This window comes from Macaca mulatta, chromosome 11 (genome assembly GCF_049350105.2).
Source record: "Macaca mulatta isolate MMU2019108-1 chromosome 11, T2T-MMU8v2.0, whole genome shotgun sequence".
In the NCBI taxonomy this organism is placed as follows: domain Eukaryota; kingdom Metazoa; phylum Chordata; class Mammalia; order Primates; family Cercopithecidae; genus Macaca; species Macaca mulatta.
The window spans coordinates 66469106-66487078 of NC_133416.1; positions in this window are offsets into that span (position 1 = coordinate 66469106).

The following is a 17973-nucleotide window of genomic DNA, read 5'->3' on the forward strand; positions in this document are numbered from 1 at the left end:
CTCTGACAAAACAGACTTTAAACCAACAAAGATTTTTAAAAAAGACGAAGAAGGGCATTATATAATGGTAAGGGAAAAATTAAACTAGAAGAGCTAGCTATTCTGAAAACATATACACCCAATATTGGGGCACCGAGATTCATAAAACAAGTTCTTAGAGACCTACAAAGAGACTTAGACTCCCATACAATAATACTGGGAGACTTTAACACACCACTATCAGTATTAGACATATCAATGAGATAGAAAATTAATAAGGATATTCAGAACTTGAACCCAGTTCTGGATCAAGTGGACCTAGTAGATGTCTACAGAGCTCTCTACCCAAGATCAACAGAATATACATTCTTCTCAGTGCCATATGGCACCTATTCTAAAATCAACCACATAATTGGAAGTAAAACACTTCTCAGCAAATGCAAAAGAACTGAAATTGTAACAGTCTCTCAGGTCACAGTGCAATAAAATTAGAACTCGAGATTAACAAACTCACTCAAAATGACGCAATTTCATGGAAATTGAACAACCTGGTTTTCAATGACCCTTGGTTAAATAATGAAATTAAGACAGAAATCAAGAAGTTCTTTGAAACCATTGAGAACAAAGAGACAACATACCAGAATCTCTGGGACACAGCTAAAGCAGTATTAAGAAGGAAATTTATAGCACTAAGTGCCTACATAGTGAAAAAAAAAAAAAAAAAAAAAAACCAGAAAGATCTGAAATTGACACCCTAACATCACAATTAAAATAGCTAGAAAGGCAAGAACAAACAAATTTAAAAGTTAGCAGAAGACAAGAAAAAACTAAGATCAGAGAAGAATTGAAGGAGATCGAGACACATAAAATTCTCCAAAAAAACCAACAAATCCAGGAGCTGGTTTTTTGAAAAAATTAACAAAATAGCTAGACAAATAAAGAAGAAAGAGAAGAATCAAATAAACACAATAAAAAAAGGGGGGATATCACCACTGATGCCACAGACACAAACTACCATCAGAGAATACTATAAATAACTCTATGCAAATAAGCTAGAAAATCTACAAGAAATGGATAAATTATTGGATGCATACACCATACAAAGATTAAACCAGAAAGAAGATGAATTCCTGAATAAACCAATAAAAAGCTCTGACATTGAGACAGTAATTAATAGCCTACCAATTAAAAGAAGCCCAGGACCAGACAGATTCACAGCCAAATTCTACCAGAAATACAAAGAGGAGCTGGTAGCATTCCTTCTGAAACTATTCCAAACAATTGAAAAGGAGGAACTCCTCCCTGACTCATTTCATGAGACCATCATTCTAATACCAAAACTGGCAAGAGACACAACAAAACAAGAAAACTTCAGGCCAATATCCTGGATGAACATCCATGCAATCCTCAATAAAATACTAGCAAACTGGATCTAACAGCACATCAAAAAACTTATCTACAATGATCAAGTTGGTTTCATCCTGGAGATGCAAGGCTAGCTCAACATATACAAATCAATAGATGTAATCCATCACATAAACAGAACCAAAGAAAAAAACCACACGATTATCTCAATAGATGCAGAAAAGGCCTTTGATAAAATTCAACATCCCTTCATGTTAAAAACTCTCAATAAACTGGGTATAGAACATATCTCAAAATAGGCCAGGTGCAGTGACTCATTTCTGCAATCGCAGCACTTTGGGAGGCTGAGGTGGACAGATCACCTGATGTCAGGAGTTTGAGACCAGACTGGCCAACATGGTGAAATCCCGTCTCTACTAAAAACACAAAAAAATGAGCCAGGCATTGTGGTGGATGCCTGTAATCCCAGCTACTTGGGAGGCTGAGGTAGGAGAAACACTCGAACCTGGGAGGCGGAGGTTGCAGTGAGCCAAGATGGTATCACTGCACTCCAGCCTGGGTGACAGAGCGAGACTCTGCCTCAAAAAAGAAGAACATATCTCAAAATAATAAGAGCTATTTATGACAAACCCACAGTCAATATCACATCGAATGGGGAAAACCTGGAAGCACTCCCTTTGAACACCTGTGCAAGACAAGGATGCTCTCTCTTACCACTCCTATGCAATGTAATATTGAAAGTTCTGGCCAAGGCAATCAGGCAAGAGAAAGAAATAAAAAGTATTCAAATAGGAAAAGAGGAAGTCAAGTTGTCTCTGTTTGCAGATGACATGATTTTATATTTAGAAAACCCCACCATCTCAGCCCAAAACTTTCTTGAACTGATAAGCAACTTCAGCAAAATCTCAGGACACAAAATAAATGTGCAAAAATCACAAGCATTCCTTTACACCAACAGTAGGCAAGCAGAGAGCCCAATCATAAATGAACTCCCATTCACAGTTGCTACAAAGAGAATAAAATACCTAGGAATACAACTAACAGAAGATGTGAAGGACCTCTTCAAGGAGAACTACAAACCACTGTTCAAGAAAATAAGAGATGGCAGAAACAAATGGGAAAACATTCCATTCTCATGGATAGGAAGAATCAATATTGTGAAAATGGCCATATTGCCAAAGTAATTTATAGATTCAATGCTATTCCCATCAAACTACCATTGACACTCTTCACAGAATTAGAAAAAACTTTTAAATTTCATTTGAAATTAAAGAAGACCCCATGTAGCTAAGACAATCCTACACAGAAAGAACAAGGCAGGAGGCACCGTGCAACCTGACTTCAAAATATACTACAAGGGTACAGTAACCGAAACAGCATGGTACTCGTACCAAAACAGATGTATAGATGAATGGAGCAGAAAAAAATCCTCAGAAATTACACCACTCATCTACAACCATCTGATCTTCAACAATCCTAACAAAAATAAGCAATGGGAAAAGGATCTCCCATTCAGTAAATGGTGCTGGGAAAACTGGCAAGCCATATGTTGAAAACTGAAACTGGACCCCTTCCTTATGCCTTATACAAAAATTAACTCAATATGGATTAAAGGCTTAAATGTAAAACCCAAAACCATAAAAACCCTAGATGAAAACCTAGGCAATACCATTTAGGACACAGGCATAGACAAAGATTTCACGACAAAAAGGCCAAAAGCAATTGCAACGAAAGCCACAGTTGACAAATGGAATCTAATTAAACTAAAGAGCTTCTGCATAGCAAAAGAAAATAGCATCAGAGTGAACGGGCAACCTACAGAAAGGGAGCAAAGTTTTGCAATCTGACAAAGGTCTAATATCCAGAATTTAGAATGAACTTAAACATATTTACAATAATAAAACAAACAACCCATCAAAAAATGGGTAAAGGACCAACCTGACCAACATGGAGAAACCCCGTCTCTACTAAAAATACAAAATTAGCAGGGTATGGTGGTGCATGCCTGTAATCCCAGCTACTAGGGAGGCTGAGGAAGGAGAATCACTTGAACCCAAGAGGCGGAGTTTTCCATCAGCTGAGATTGAACCATTGCACTCCAGCCTGGGCAACAAGAGTGAAGCTCCCTTTCAAAAAAAAAAAAAAAAAAAAAAAGGGGGGCGGGGGGTGCTGGAGAGGTAAAGGATATGAACAGACACTTCCCAAAAGAAGACAAATACTCAACCAACAAACTTATGAAAGAAAGCTCAACATCACTGATCAGCAGAGAAATGCAAATCAAAACCACAATGAGACACCATCTAATGCCAGTCAGAATGGCCATTATTAAAAAGTCAGGAAGCAATAGATGTTGGAGAGGCTTTGGAGAAATAGAAACACCTTTACACTGCTGGTGGGAATGTAAGTTAGTTCAACTATTGTGGAAGACAGAGTGGTGATTCCTCAAGGATCTAGAACCAGAAATACCATTTGACCCAGAGGAATATACTCAGAGGAATATAAATCATTCTACTATAAAGACACATGCACATTTATGTTTGTTGCAGCACTATTTACAATAGCAAAGACACTGAACCAACCCTAATGCCCATGAATGATAGGCTGAATAAAGAAAATGTGGTAGATATACACCATCGAATACTATGCAGCCATAAAAAGAAATGAGATTATGTCCTTTGTAGGCACATGGATGAAGCTGGCAGCCATCATCCTCAGCCAACTAACACAGGAACAGAAAACCAAACACCACATGTTCTCACTCCTGAGTGTGAGTTGAACGTGAGACCACGTGGACACAGAAAGGGAAACACACAGCAGGGCCTGTTAGGAAGTGGGAAGTGAGGTTCAGCAAACCACGATGGCACACCACCTATGTAACAAACCTGCACATTCTGAACATGTATCACATTTTTTTTTTGGAAGAAATAAAGAAAAAAAGAGAATAATTACTGATACATGCTACAACTGGGATGAACCTCAAAAACGTGTTCAATGAAAGTGAAATACTTTAAGATTTCATTTATATGAAATATGTAAAGTAAGCAAGTCCATAAGGATAGAAAGCAGTATAGTGGTCACCAGGTGCTATGAAGAGGGGGAAGTGAGAGTGATTACTTGATGAGTATAAGGTGTTCTTGTGTGATATAAAAGTTATGAAATTAGAGAGTGGTGGTGATTGCAAAACATGGTGAATTCACTAAATGCCACTGAACTAAACACTATACAATGGTTAATTGTATCTTATGTGAACCTTACCTCAATACAAAAATTTTGTAATGTGTTCATTCCCTGCCCTCCACTACCCTGGCAGCAAAGGAAGACCCAAATATTTTGTCATAATGGCTTCTTAATAAGTCCGTGAATCCTCAAAGTAATAGTTAGTAATTAAATGACAATGCTCAAATTAATACATTTTAAACTCAAGAAACTCTGTCTCCTAAGTGTATACCAAACAATGAACTCCAATGTACATGTAAATCTGGATGTTTTGCAGGCACTGATATTCAATATATTTCAGACAGAATTCATTAGCTCCTAACTTGCTCCTTCTATGTTGTTTCCTATTTTTTCTATGTAGTTCAAAAACCTGGGAGTCAGCATTGCTTCCTTACTTTCTCCCATAAACAACAGTCTTAAGTCTGTTTATCTTCTATTAATATTTGTTCCCATTGCTGTTCCCTTTGATCAATGCTTCAATGTTTTTTTTCCCTAAACTATTTCAATATTCTTCTTTTTTTTTTTTTTTTTTTTTTTTTTTGAGACGGAGTCTTGCTGTGTCTCCCAGGCTGGAGTGCAGTGGCCTGATCTCGGCTCACTGCAAGCTCCGTCTCCTGGGTTCACGCCATTCTCCTGCCTCAGCCTCCCAAGTAGCTGGGACTACAGGCGCCCGCCACCACGCCCTGCTAGTTTTTTGTATTTTTAGTAGAGACGGGGTTTCACCATGTTAGCCAGGATAGTCTCGATCTCCTGACCTCGTGATCCACCCGCCTCGGCCTCCCAAAGTGCTGGGATTACAGGCTTGAGCCACCGCGCCCGGCCTTCAATATTCTTCTAATGCAACACTGTCTGCTATTACTTTCTTCAGTGGTGGAAATACTCAAATATCTCTGCTGTAGCTATTGTGCTCTTGATATGTGGCTCCTGTAACTAAAAAACAAAATTTTAATTTTATTTAATCTTAATTATTTTAAATTTAAATTTAAAAACCACATGTGGTTAGTGTTTGCCATATTGAACCACACAGTCCTGGTTCCTTGCCACTTAAACCATGATCCATGAACCAACAATATTAAAATTACCTGAGAACTTGTTAGAAATACAGAATTTTAGGCCCTACCCAAGACCTAATTTATAATTATAGAGTTATAAATTGAGCATGTGATTTATTAAATAGTTCCATAGATTCCCATGGCCTTCTCAACAACATCTTTATTTCTCAGCCTGAAATTTCAGGCTATCCAAGACTTGACTCTTCTCCAATCATGTTTTCTTATGTTCCCTCTGATTTCTCTATTCTGTATGATCTTACACAAGTGATTAAACTCCTCAGTAACTCAATTTCCCCAAAAGTAAAATGGAAATAATAATAATGCCCACATTATAGAGTGTTATGAGGATGTCATGAATAAATACTTTCAATATAATAGTTTTTGGAACCAAGCAAGTAATCAATAACTGTTAGCTGTCATTATTATGTAAACATTTCCTTTCTTTATTCAAATGTTTTCCAGAAAGCAGCTTATGAATAACTTTCCTCAGAATAATCTAGAGCAAATTTGTTTGAAAAAAAAGAGGAGATTCCTGGCTCCATAATAGATCTATGGAGTTACAATCTCTGAAGTTAAGTTTCAGATTTTTGTTTGTTTGTTTGTTTCTTTTTTTTTTTTTTTTTTGAGACAGAGTCTTCCTCTGTCACCCAGGCTGGAGTACAATGGCATAATCAGTGCTCACTGCAGCCTCAACCTCCCTGGTTTAAGGGATCCTCTCATCTCAGTCTCCTGAGTAGCTGGGACAACAGGCAAGGACAACCATATCTAATTTTTAAATTTTATGTAAAGATGGGGTCTCCCTGAGTTACCCAGGCTGATCTCAAACTCCAGAACTCAAGGGATTCTCCTGTCTCAGCCTCCCAAAGTGCTGGGATTACAGGAGTGAGGCAACATCTTAATTTTTTGGTAACTATCCTAGGATATCAGCTTTACAAACAAGGTATACGTATCTCTAGGGACACACGAATATTTTTTCCAAGGAAGTGTGGGGGCTCAGAGAGTTCTAAGAGAGTAAATTTCCCAAAAAACACAAGTGCCATTTATAAAAGTGATCTGCCTGAGAATGTACTTAGGTCTTCCTGTTCTGTTATTGTTGTTGATCACATCTCTTCCAGTACTGTGGCTTCTTCTATTTCACAAAAGAAAAGCCTGACCTCACCCGTTGTGAATCTGACAATTGTGCATTGTCTCCAGCATGTGAAATCCTCCACAGTGCCAAAAAGAGAATTAAAACCATTGATGTAGATTTTGAGAAGGTAAATGTCAATAATGACTAGAAAATAAATCCTTCTTCAAGTACAGTGGCTTCTAATTATTTTCTTTCAATCTAATTATAAGAGAACTCAATTGAGTTGTCAACTTATAGATCATTAAATATAATCTTTGATGATGGGAAATTTTTGGCATATAACTCCAAAAGAATTCAGAGTCGTGTTATATTGTTATTACAAAATTTTCTTCAAATCCCATCTAATTATTTATGTGAACAAGTTTCTCAGTGGTTAATTTTTTTAAATAGGAATAGATTGGTGTTAAAGCCTGTCTCATTATGATCACAAGTAATATTCTTCATCGGATACAGGATCTAGCTCAGAGAAAGAATCATTCATTTCCTTAATAAATAAATTTTCAATAAAATTTTACTTTATGCTAAATTATTGTTATCAAAGTTTAAAATGTGCTTGTAATCTTGTGATAAAACATATACTAATAATCCTAATGATCACTCAATCTGGAAGAAAAATTAAGACACAGAATGTTAAGATCAGAGGTTGTTTTTAAAAACTAATTTTAACTTACATATTTAATAATTATATACTTTATATATTTAATATATGGTTAAATATATAATGCTTATATCTATAACTATAACATGATCATTAAAACTGTTGATCATTAGATATATAAATTAGGATTGAATTCTCTGGTGAAAATATAATTAAAATATTATTTTAAAGAGAAAATAGAATGGTATTAATTCTCCAGCTATTGAATTTTTTTTATATATCCCTTTAAGTACATAATATTACATATTGAATCAGCATGATATTTATATTCCATTTATTATAGTAAAGTAATGACTAAACAGATTTTTCTAAAATGCTCAGATTTACAATATTTCAGAGGTTGTGCCCTTTACAACTATTTAAAACTATGATGGAAAGTTTTTGATATTAAGTTAAGGTATGAAAAAGGTAGTTTTACAAAATTATCTTAGCACTGTACCAAACAAAGAAAAATAAGAACTGCAAATAATTTGCCTCTTACATACACTAATCTTTAAGAAGCAATACCTCATATGATAATCTGCCTTTGTAAATAGTATAAAGACACAGGAGTATTATAACATGGTATCAAGGTACTTCAAATAAGGTCCCCAAAGAGCATTTACTCCTTTAAAGAAAATGACATTATGAGAAACTTTTGTTAATTAGCATGATGCTAATTACCTAGAGAACATCATACTTTTCATTTATTCATTGGTTAATCCATCCATCCATTTAATTAATATTTGTTGATTACCAAATGTTTTCAAGAACCAAATCTAGTTGTGACTAATGTAGAAATGAGTAAGTTGGAATCTGTGAATTCAGTAAACTCATAAATTAGTGAGATGCACACACATATTTATAACAAAATATAATGAAGTATCATAAATAGTCATAATCAAAACAAAATACTACCCCAATGCTCTGAGATAGTGGTGGTGATAGGGTTACATTTTATGGCCCAGATCAATATTTATATCCACTGATAGGTAGTGGGCTTCAGTAAAACTGAATCATTCATTTGCACGCAAGTACATGCAGGTCTGAATCTTAGCAATTTCATTTGTTAAGTGTACAGCAAGTAAATCTCCTTTTTCTCATCTATAAATTTAGAGAAATAACAAGTTTCCCAAAAGATTATTTTGAAGAATAAATGAGAGAAACCTAAAGTGCCCTGCAATGTGATGGGGAACACACTTGGTGGATACAACTATGTACCTCCTTCTGATAAGATTTGGCTCTGTGTCCCCACACAAATTTCATCTGAAATTATAATCCCACTTGTCAGGAGAGGGGCCTGGTGGGAAGTGATTTAATTATGGAGGCCGACTTCTCCCTTGCTATTCTTGTGATAGTGAGTGAGTTCTCATGAGATCTGGTTGTTTGAAAATGTGTGGCACTTCCCCCTTTACTCTCTCTCTCTCTCCTCCTTTGCATGGTAAGATGTGCTTGTTTCCCCTTTGCCTTCTGCCATATTGTAAGTTTCCTGAGGCCTCCCAGTCATACTTCTTGATAAGCCTGCAGAACTGTGAGTAAATTAAACCTACTTTCTTTATAAATTACCTAGTCTCAGGTAGTTCTTTACAGAAGAATGGGAACAGATTAATAAAGAAAATTGGTACCAGGAGTGGGGTAGTGATATAAAGATACCTGAAAATATGGAAGTGACTTTGGAACTGGGCAACAGCCAGAGATTGGAACAGTTTGGAGGATTCAGAAAAAGAAAGGAAGATGTGGAAAAATTTGGAACTTCCTAGAGACTTGTTGAATGGTTTTAACCAAAATGCTGATAGTGATACAGACAATGAAATCCAGGCAGAGGTGTTCTCAAACAGAGATGAGGAACTTATTGGGAAAAGGAGTGAAAGTCACTCTTGTTATGCTTTGCCAAAGAGACTGATAGCATTTTGTCTCTGCCCTAGAGATCTGTGGAATCTTGAACTTCACAGAGATGATTTAGGGTATCTGGTGGGAGAAATTTTTAAGCAGCAAAGCATTGAAGAAGTGACCTGGCTGTTTCTAAAAGCATACTTTCATATGTGTGAGCCAAGAAATGGTCTGAAATTGGAACTTATATGTAAAAGAGAAGCAGAGCATAAAAGTTTAGAAAATTTGAAGACTGACAATTTGGTATAAAAGAAAAACCCATTTTCTGAAGAGAAATTCAAGCTGGCTGCAAAAATTTGCCCAAGTAAAGAGAAGCCAAATGTTAATAGCCAAGACAATAGAGGAAAAGGTTCCCAGGACATTTCAGAGATCATTGCAACAGCCCCTCCCCCATCACAGGCCTGGAGGCCTAGGAGGGAAATATGGTTTTTTGGTCTAGGCCCAGGTCCTTGCTGCTCTATGCAGCCTTGGAACATAGTGCCCTGCATCCCAGCTGCTGCAGCTCCAGCGGTAATAAAAAGAAGCCAAAGTACAGCTTGGGCCATGGCTTCAGAAGGTGCAAGCACCAAGTCTTCACAGCCTCCATGTGGTGTTAGGCCTGTGGGTGCACAGAAGGCAAGATTTGAGCTTTGGGAACCTCTGCCTAGATTTCAGAGGATGTTTGGAAATGCCTGAATGTCCACACAGAAGTCTGCTGCAGGGGCAGAGCCTTCATGGAGAGCCTCTACTAGGACAGTACGGGGGGAAGTGGGGGTAGGAGCCCCCACACAGTCTCCACTATGGCACTGCCTAGTAGAGCTGTGGAGAAGAGGGTCATCATCCTCCAGACCCAAGAATGGTAGATCAACCCACAGCTTCCACTGTGCACCTGAAAAAGCCTCTAGAACTCAACACCAGCCTGTGAATGCAGCCATGTGGGCTGTATCCCGCAGAGACACAGGGCGTCAAGCTGCCCAAGGCCTTGGGAGTCCACCCCTTGTATCAGCATGCCCTGGATGTAAGACATGGAGTGAAGGAGATTATTTTAGAGCTTTGAGATTTAATGGCTTCCCTGCTGGGTTTTGGAGTTACATGGGGCCTGTAGCCTCTTTGTTTTGGCCAATTTCTCCCATTTAGAATAGGAGCATTTATCCAATGCCTGTACCTCCATTGTATATTGGAACTAACTAACTTGCTTTTGATTTCACAAGCTCATAGGTGGAAGGAACTTGTCTTATCACAGATGAGACTTCGGACTTGGACTTTTGGATTAATGCTGGAATGAGTTAAGACTTTGGGGTACAGTTGGGAAGGAATGATTGTATTGTGAACTGTGAAAATGACAGAGTTTGAAGGGGCCAGAGGTGGAATGATATGGTTTGGCTCTGTGTCCATACCCAAATCTTATCTCAAATTGTAATCCCTACATGTTGGGGGAACAGGCTGATGGGAAGTGATTGAATCATGGGGGCAGACTTCCCCCTTGCTGTTCTCCTAATAGTGAGTGAGTTCTCATGATACCTGGTTGTTTGAAAGTGTGTGGCACTTCCCCCTCTGCTCTCTCTCTCTCTCCTGCTCTGCCATGATAAGATGTGTTTCTTCCCCTTTACCTTACACCATGATTGTAATTTTCCTTATGCCTCCAGTCATGCTTCCTGTTAAGCCTGCAGAACTGTGAGTCAATTAAATATCTTTTCCTTTTAAATTATTCAGTCTCAAGTAGTTCTTTATAGCAGTGTAAGAACAGACTATTATACCCTCTTTTTCATCTCTGGTTTTCATAGAATTAGATGTTAATTTCTTATTGGGGTACCCTATTTCTTCTCCAAATTATTTTTTTCTAATCTCTCTTTTACTCATTATGCTCCATTCAGTCACAACCTTTCTGCCAAGAATTTCTCTGTCTTAGAAGCTTCACACATTGTATTTCCATCTTGGAATCTTCTACCTCTAGGATGACTGGCTGTCTTCTAATCTTTTTATTTCAAACTCAATCTGGCCTTCTCAGATAGATATTCCCTGACTCTTTGTCTCTGTATCTCCCCACCCCGTCATTGTTCTCTATCACATTTCTTGCTTTATTACTCTGTCCTCAATGTATAAACATATATTAGTCCATTTGAATTTCTGTACATATACATATGTGTATACATATATATGTATATATATGTGTGTGTGTTTATGTATTGTGTATGTGTGTGTGTGTATGTGTGTGTGTGTGTAAAATCTTCTGTGCCTCTAGCTCTCAATTCCATGAGGGCATAGATTATATCTACCTCTGGCATGTAATGGATACTCAAAAATATTTATTAATTAAATGAATGAACGCATGAAGGCCCTTTCACTTGGTATTATAGCACATTCTAAGTTCTGAAACCTGAGTCGCTTATGGAAATTGCATTATGCACCAATAATAAAATATCAAATTTTGAATTTAAATGTCTAATTGTTAAATTTAAATAGTTAAACTTAAGTAGTTATTTAACTAGGGTTTTAGCATACACATTTGGATTTTCTAAATTTCTAGATAAAGAAGACTAACTAGAAAAGCATAGGAAAATATGCAATTGAAACTGCATCAATGAGACTGCACGTTGGAAGAAAACAGATTATGAACATTGCTAAGCAAAGTATATTTTTTAAATTTAGCAAATATTTCCAACTTACATAGTTTATAAAATGTTAAAATCTGGTGATTTTTTTGCCCCAGTCTCCATGACAAAGCTTACCTTTGTAACAATTTTTACATGGGTATGAAGAAAGAAGAAATAATCATCAGAAATAATTCCCAAATTACTTTGCTAGAATTATAATAGTCCAGATATTTGTCTTGAGAAATGTACATAACCAAACAGTGTCCTGTACATTAAAGAAGAGTAAGTTATTGAAATACAACACCTGCCTGGCCAACATGCTGAAACCCCGTCTCTACTAAATAATACAAAAATTAGCTGGGCATGGTGGTGCATGCCTGTAATCCCAGATACTCTGGAGACCTGAGGCATGGGAATCACTTGAATTTGGGATGCAGAGGTTTCATTGAGCCTAGATTACGCCACTGCACTCTAGTCTGTGCAACAGAGAAAAACTGTCTTAAAAAAAAAAAAAAAAAAGAATGCAAAAGAGATTAAGAAAAGATTACAAAAGCTCAGAATCTCCTACCTTATATTGTATGCAAAATCTTAATTCTGAATGGAACAATCAGCTGTTTAAACTTTAAAAGTTTTAAATTTTTTAGTGTATTGAGTTCAAAATGTTTGTCAAAATGCTTATTAATTACTTGATATCCTCACACATTTGTCACTGAATTAAAAAAAAAACCTCTTAAAAAATGATAGCAAGGCCGGGCGCGGTGGCTCAAGCCTGTAATCCCAGCACTTTGGGAGGCCAAGACGGGCGGATCACAAGGTCAGGAGATCGAGACCATCCTGGCTAACATGGTGAAACGCCGTCTCTACTAAAAATACAAAAAAACTAGCCGGGCGAGGTGGCGGGCGCCTGTAGTCCCAGCTACTCGGGAGGCTGAGGCAGGAGAATGGCATAAACCCGGGAGGCGGAGCTTGCAGTGAGCTGAGATCCGGCCACTGCACTCCAGCCTGGGCGACAGAGCGAGACTCCGTCTCAAAAAAAAAAAAAAAAAAAAAGATAGCAATAACAGCATGCAGTTTGGTTTTTGTTTATTTTATGGAGAATTTGGCATTCCTTTAATCCTTTAATATTTACAATCATCATAAAAGGTGTCATCCACCCTTAGCACCTACCACTCAGCTTCATTTTAAAACATGCTCACAGGAAAACATAGCTTGATCTATAGGTGGGAGATGGCAGCCCTGAGGTACAAACCTGGCTCTGAGCCCCTCATCCTCTACCTTTTCCTTACAAATGGGTGAAGAGACTCATTGTAGTTTAATAAGATGCCAATGAAGTATATAAGAAGTCCATTTTCTGTTACTATAACCAAATGTCTGAGACAGGGTAATTTATAAAGAAAATACATTCAGTTTTTGCAGTTCTGAAGTCTGGGAAGTTCAAGAACATGACTGTGGCATCTGATGAGGGCTTTCCTGCCATGTCATAACAAAGCAGAAGGCATTGCATGACAAGAAGGAAAGAGCATACCAACTTCTATCTCTCTTCTTCTTACAGAGCCACCAGTTCCATCTTGATATCCCCATCGTGATGACCTTATCTAATTTCTATTACCGCCTAAGGACCCCACCTCCAAATGTCTTGAACATATAAATTTGTAGATTAAGTTTCCAACATGTGAAATTTGGAAGATGCATTCAAACTATAGCAGAAAACAAATATGAATCTATACCAAAGATCAAAGTTTAGCCATTGGGATGATTTCATCATTAATACACAAAAAAGCTTGCTGAGCAGCACACTGGAGAACTTCACGACTACCTGCCATCCCTGGCTCACACTTTGGAAAAACATAGATGGATGATAGAATTGAAGCATAAAAACTTTCTGAGAACAATTCAGAAACTCAAATTATTTTTCTTATTAAAAGGTTGATGGCAAACTTTTTTAGAGTAGAGTGACTCTAGGCAATGAGGTTAGAATTTTATTTAAGAAAACAATAAATCTAATTGATAGCCTTAGCTAACTAGATTCCTTTATTGGAAATTTATAAGAATCCTGCAGGTTATTAAAACCCACTAGATAATTGTTTATTTGGGATCTTTGGAATTGTAGCCACACATACAAAGATGATTAATAAATAATTATTGAATTATTAAAGATGAATTCAAGCTTAAAATAGATATATTTTTTTTTCTTTTTTTTTTTTTGAGACAGAGTCTTGCTTTGTCACCCAGGCTAGAGTGCAGTGGCCGGATCTCAGCTCACTGCAAGCTCCACCTCCCAGGTTCACGCCATTCTCCTGGCTCAGCCTCCCGCGTAGCTAGGACTACAGGCGCCTGCCACCTCGCCCGGCTAGTTTTTTGTATGTTTTAGTAGAGACGGCGTTTCACCATGTTAGCCAGGATGGTCTCGATCTCCTGACCTCGTGATCCGCCCGTCTCGGCCTCCCAAAGTGCTGGGATTACAGGCTTGAGCCACCGCGCCCGGCCTTAAAATAGATATTATATAATGCTTCTCTTTCAACTTGAGAGAAAGTTTGTAATGGGAAAAATGCATCTGCTATTTAAAGTATATCTCAATAATTGACTTTGAGAGGTAGATATTATCGTGCAAGTTATTAAGTTATTTCCATAAAGACATGCTCTTTCAGATAAAGAGTAGGGATATCATAAGACATTAATATGCATGTGCATGTGGTCATTTCTTCTGCTTAATATTTTATATGCAATTTTGTAGAAACATTACCACATATTTGTTTTATCTGGCTGTGTATTTAGATCCTGTGTGTCACATGGTTATCTCATCTGTATCTACCTCTTCAATACCATAACAGTCCTGGTATAAATGTCAGCTTCTTGAGGATAACAGTGAAATGAGTCCCGCAGTAACCCCACTGTGATTCTGATGTGCTCCTTCTAGACTTTTAGCCTCATCCCCTTCTTGTAACACACTCTTTGATCTTAGAGTCATGCATTCAACTATTTGGTGAAGTTGAGATAGGTTCACTTTCTATCCTCACATATTTCAAATCCTTTGCTTTCTTCATGTGAATTATTGACTGTCTCTAAAGATGGATTTGTTCCCTCACTACCCAGCGTCCTTTTTTATTTGCTCAAAATCATTAAACTCAGTCCCTTAAATTTGTAACTGCACAAGCTCTCTTACTTGAATACTGTGAAAGAACAGTATGAAATCCAAATGCTGCATAATGCACTGAGTATATTAATCAATAATAAATAGGAAGCAAATAAGAAGGAGGAATATGATCATGCAAAGAAGTTTCTATGTCAGACTGGATTAGGAGACAAATTCACTGTAGCTGTCATGACTGAGCTATACTGTAAACTTATTTAAAAATAAATGGGGTGTTGGATCTTCTGAGAAGCAGCTGTTTTTCAGACTTGGACAATAACATCCATGCAATACTCTCGTTATACAATCTTGAAAAATTTCCCCTCACAAAGGAGATAAAAGTAAGGAGAATGATCCTTAATGAGGTAGTTTCTGATAATTCAGCTATTTCTGGAGCTATTTCAGAGGAGCTATGCAAGACAACAATTTTTGAAGTGGCTGTGTTTCCTGGACAGCATTCTCTGTAAATGTTCCAACATATTCTCATACTTGAAGGTAAGAAGACTTTTTGTAGTTAATATATTTTTGTTAATAAGAGCTGAAAATAATTTTTGTTGGCTTGGTTATTACCATCAATTAGGTTATTACAGACATCTGTAGTAGGCACAATAAAGGCCTCCAACTGTGTTCATGTCCTAATTCACAGAATTTGGGAATATTTTGTATTACATAGCAGGGGAAATTAAGGTAGTAGATAGAATTAAGGTTGCTAATCAGCTGATGTTATAATAGAGAGATCATACTGGATGATCCAGGTAGATCCAATGTAATTGTAAGAGTCTTCAAAAGTGGAAAAGAGTCACAGAATTCAATGTGAGAGTGATATGATGTAAGAATCAACTAACCATTGCTGGGTCTGAAGATGGAAGCAGGTCACAGCCAATGAATGTTGATTGCCTCTAGAAGCTGGAAAAGTCAAGCAACCGAACTTTAGAACCTCCAGAAAGAATGCAGCCCTGCTGATACCTTGACTTTATCCCGGTAAGACTCATTTCAGATTTCTCATCTCAACAAATGTAAGATAATTTAATATGTGTTGATTTAAGACAATAAATGTGTGGTTAATTGGCGATAGCAGCAATAGAAAACTAATACATCTTTTCTTTTAAAATTTAAGTGAGGCTTTTATGCTGTTGGTGGGAATGTAAACTAGTACAAGCACTATGGAAAAGAGTGTGGAGATTCCTTAAAGAACTAAAAGTAGATTTACTATTTTATCCAGCAGTCCCAGGCCAGGGAACTTATTTCCGAGAGGAAAATAAGTCATTATACAAAAAAGCTACTAGAACATGAATGTTTATAGCAACCATGGAATACTACTTAGTCATAAAATGTAACAAAATAATGACATTCACATCAATCTGGATGGAATTGAAGACCATTCTTCTAAGTGAAGTAAATCAGGAATGGAAAACCAAGCATCATATGTTCTCACTCATAAGTGGGAGCTAAGCTATGAGTACACAAAGGCATAAGAATGATACAATGGACTTTGGGGAATCAGGAGAAGGGGTGGGATGGAGAGAGGGATAAAAGACTATGCATTGGGTACAGTGTACACTGTTTGTGTGATGGATGCATCAAAATCCCAGAAATCACCACTAAAGAACTTATTCATGTACAAAAGTAAATAAATAAGAAATAAAATAAAATTTACATAGACAATTTTTACATTTTCAGATACCATCTACATTTTGCTCAAAATAAAAATATAATACTTTGGGATCAAATGAGATAATACTTGTAAAGAAAAGTACTTGACACACAGCAAATGTTCAGTCAATGGAAATAATTATTATTAACCATCATAGTCAATCAATGATTCTTTTTGTCTTTTTAATATGTCCAATATCTGTTCCTTCTCTCCATCCCAGTTGTAGATGCTCATCACTTCTTACTGGGACTATGGAAGCAACAGTCTCCACAGGCTAAAGTACAAGTTCCAAGGCCTCATTCAAGATTCTCCATGACCTAATAGTTCCTTCCTGTTTTTCCTTGTTTCAATTCTGACCAAATCTGTTACTGAGTTGTATGTTCTAGTGATATGGAACTGCTTTACTGCATTTGCTTATGCTCAGTCTTTGCCCACATTCTTTGTTTTACTGTCTTTTACTCATTCTCAAGGTAATGCTAAATATTTCTCATTAGTGATTAATGTTGTCTTAGACTCTTTGAGCATCCCCTATCTCTGTCATAAAGTCCTATGCAAACCTTACTTAGAGTAATGTGTGCAAATTACTTCCAAAACGCCACAAGGTTACAGCCTCCTTAAACACAGGACAGAGCTTTATGCATTTTTGTAGCCACAGGATATGACTGAGTCAGACATAAAGTAGACCATCTGCATATCCACCTATCTCCATCTATCTATTTTCTTGCTAAATTGAGTAAACTCTAACAATTTAAGTGTTTAACAAGGTTGCATTCTCTTAGAGCAAGGTTTTAATATTGAGTGGATTCCCATTCCTCGACAACATAATGTGACAATTGAATACAGGTGTAGAATATTCCTAATTTTTATTATCCAGGAGAAAAAACATTTTCTAACTTATTTATTAAATATTCTCTTCATCACATTTCATGATGCAAAAACATAGCTATTGGAAAAATTACTGACACTAGATCAGAAGCAATAATAAAACTTTAACTGTGAGGGATGCTTAAGAAAACCCTTTAATACACTTTTATTATTTCTTAACTTACTTTAGTCTTAATTAGATAGTTATATTCACTCAAAGAAAGTATTTATTGTTGGAAAAATTTCTACAACAAAATGTATTTGAATACCTTGTTGCCTTGAGTAGTTATGTCTATATTTTATCTGTAGTTTTGTGAGTACTGTGTCATTACTTCTCAGTGTGAAGCTTATGTAAACTTTTCATACTGAGTCACTAAAAGAAATGAGAAAAACCATGGTTTAGATTAAAATTCCCAAAGGAACAACTGGTACCAGTCATTGCAAAAACATGCCAAAATATAAAGACCATCAATGCTAGGAAGAA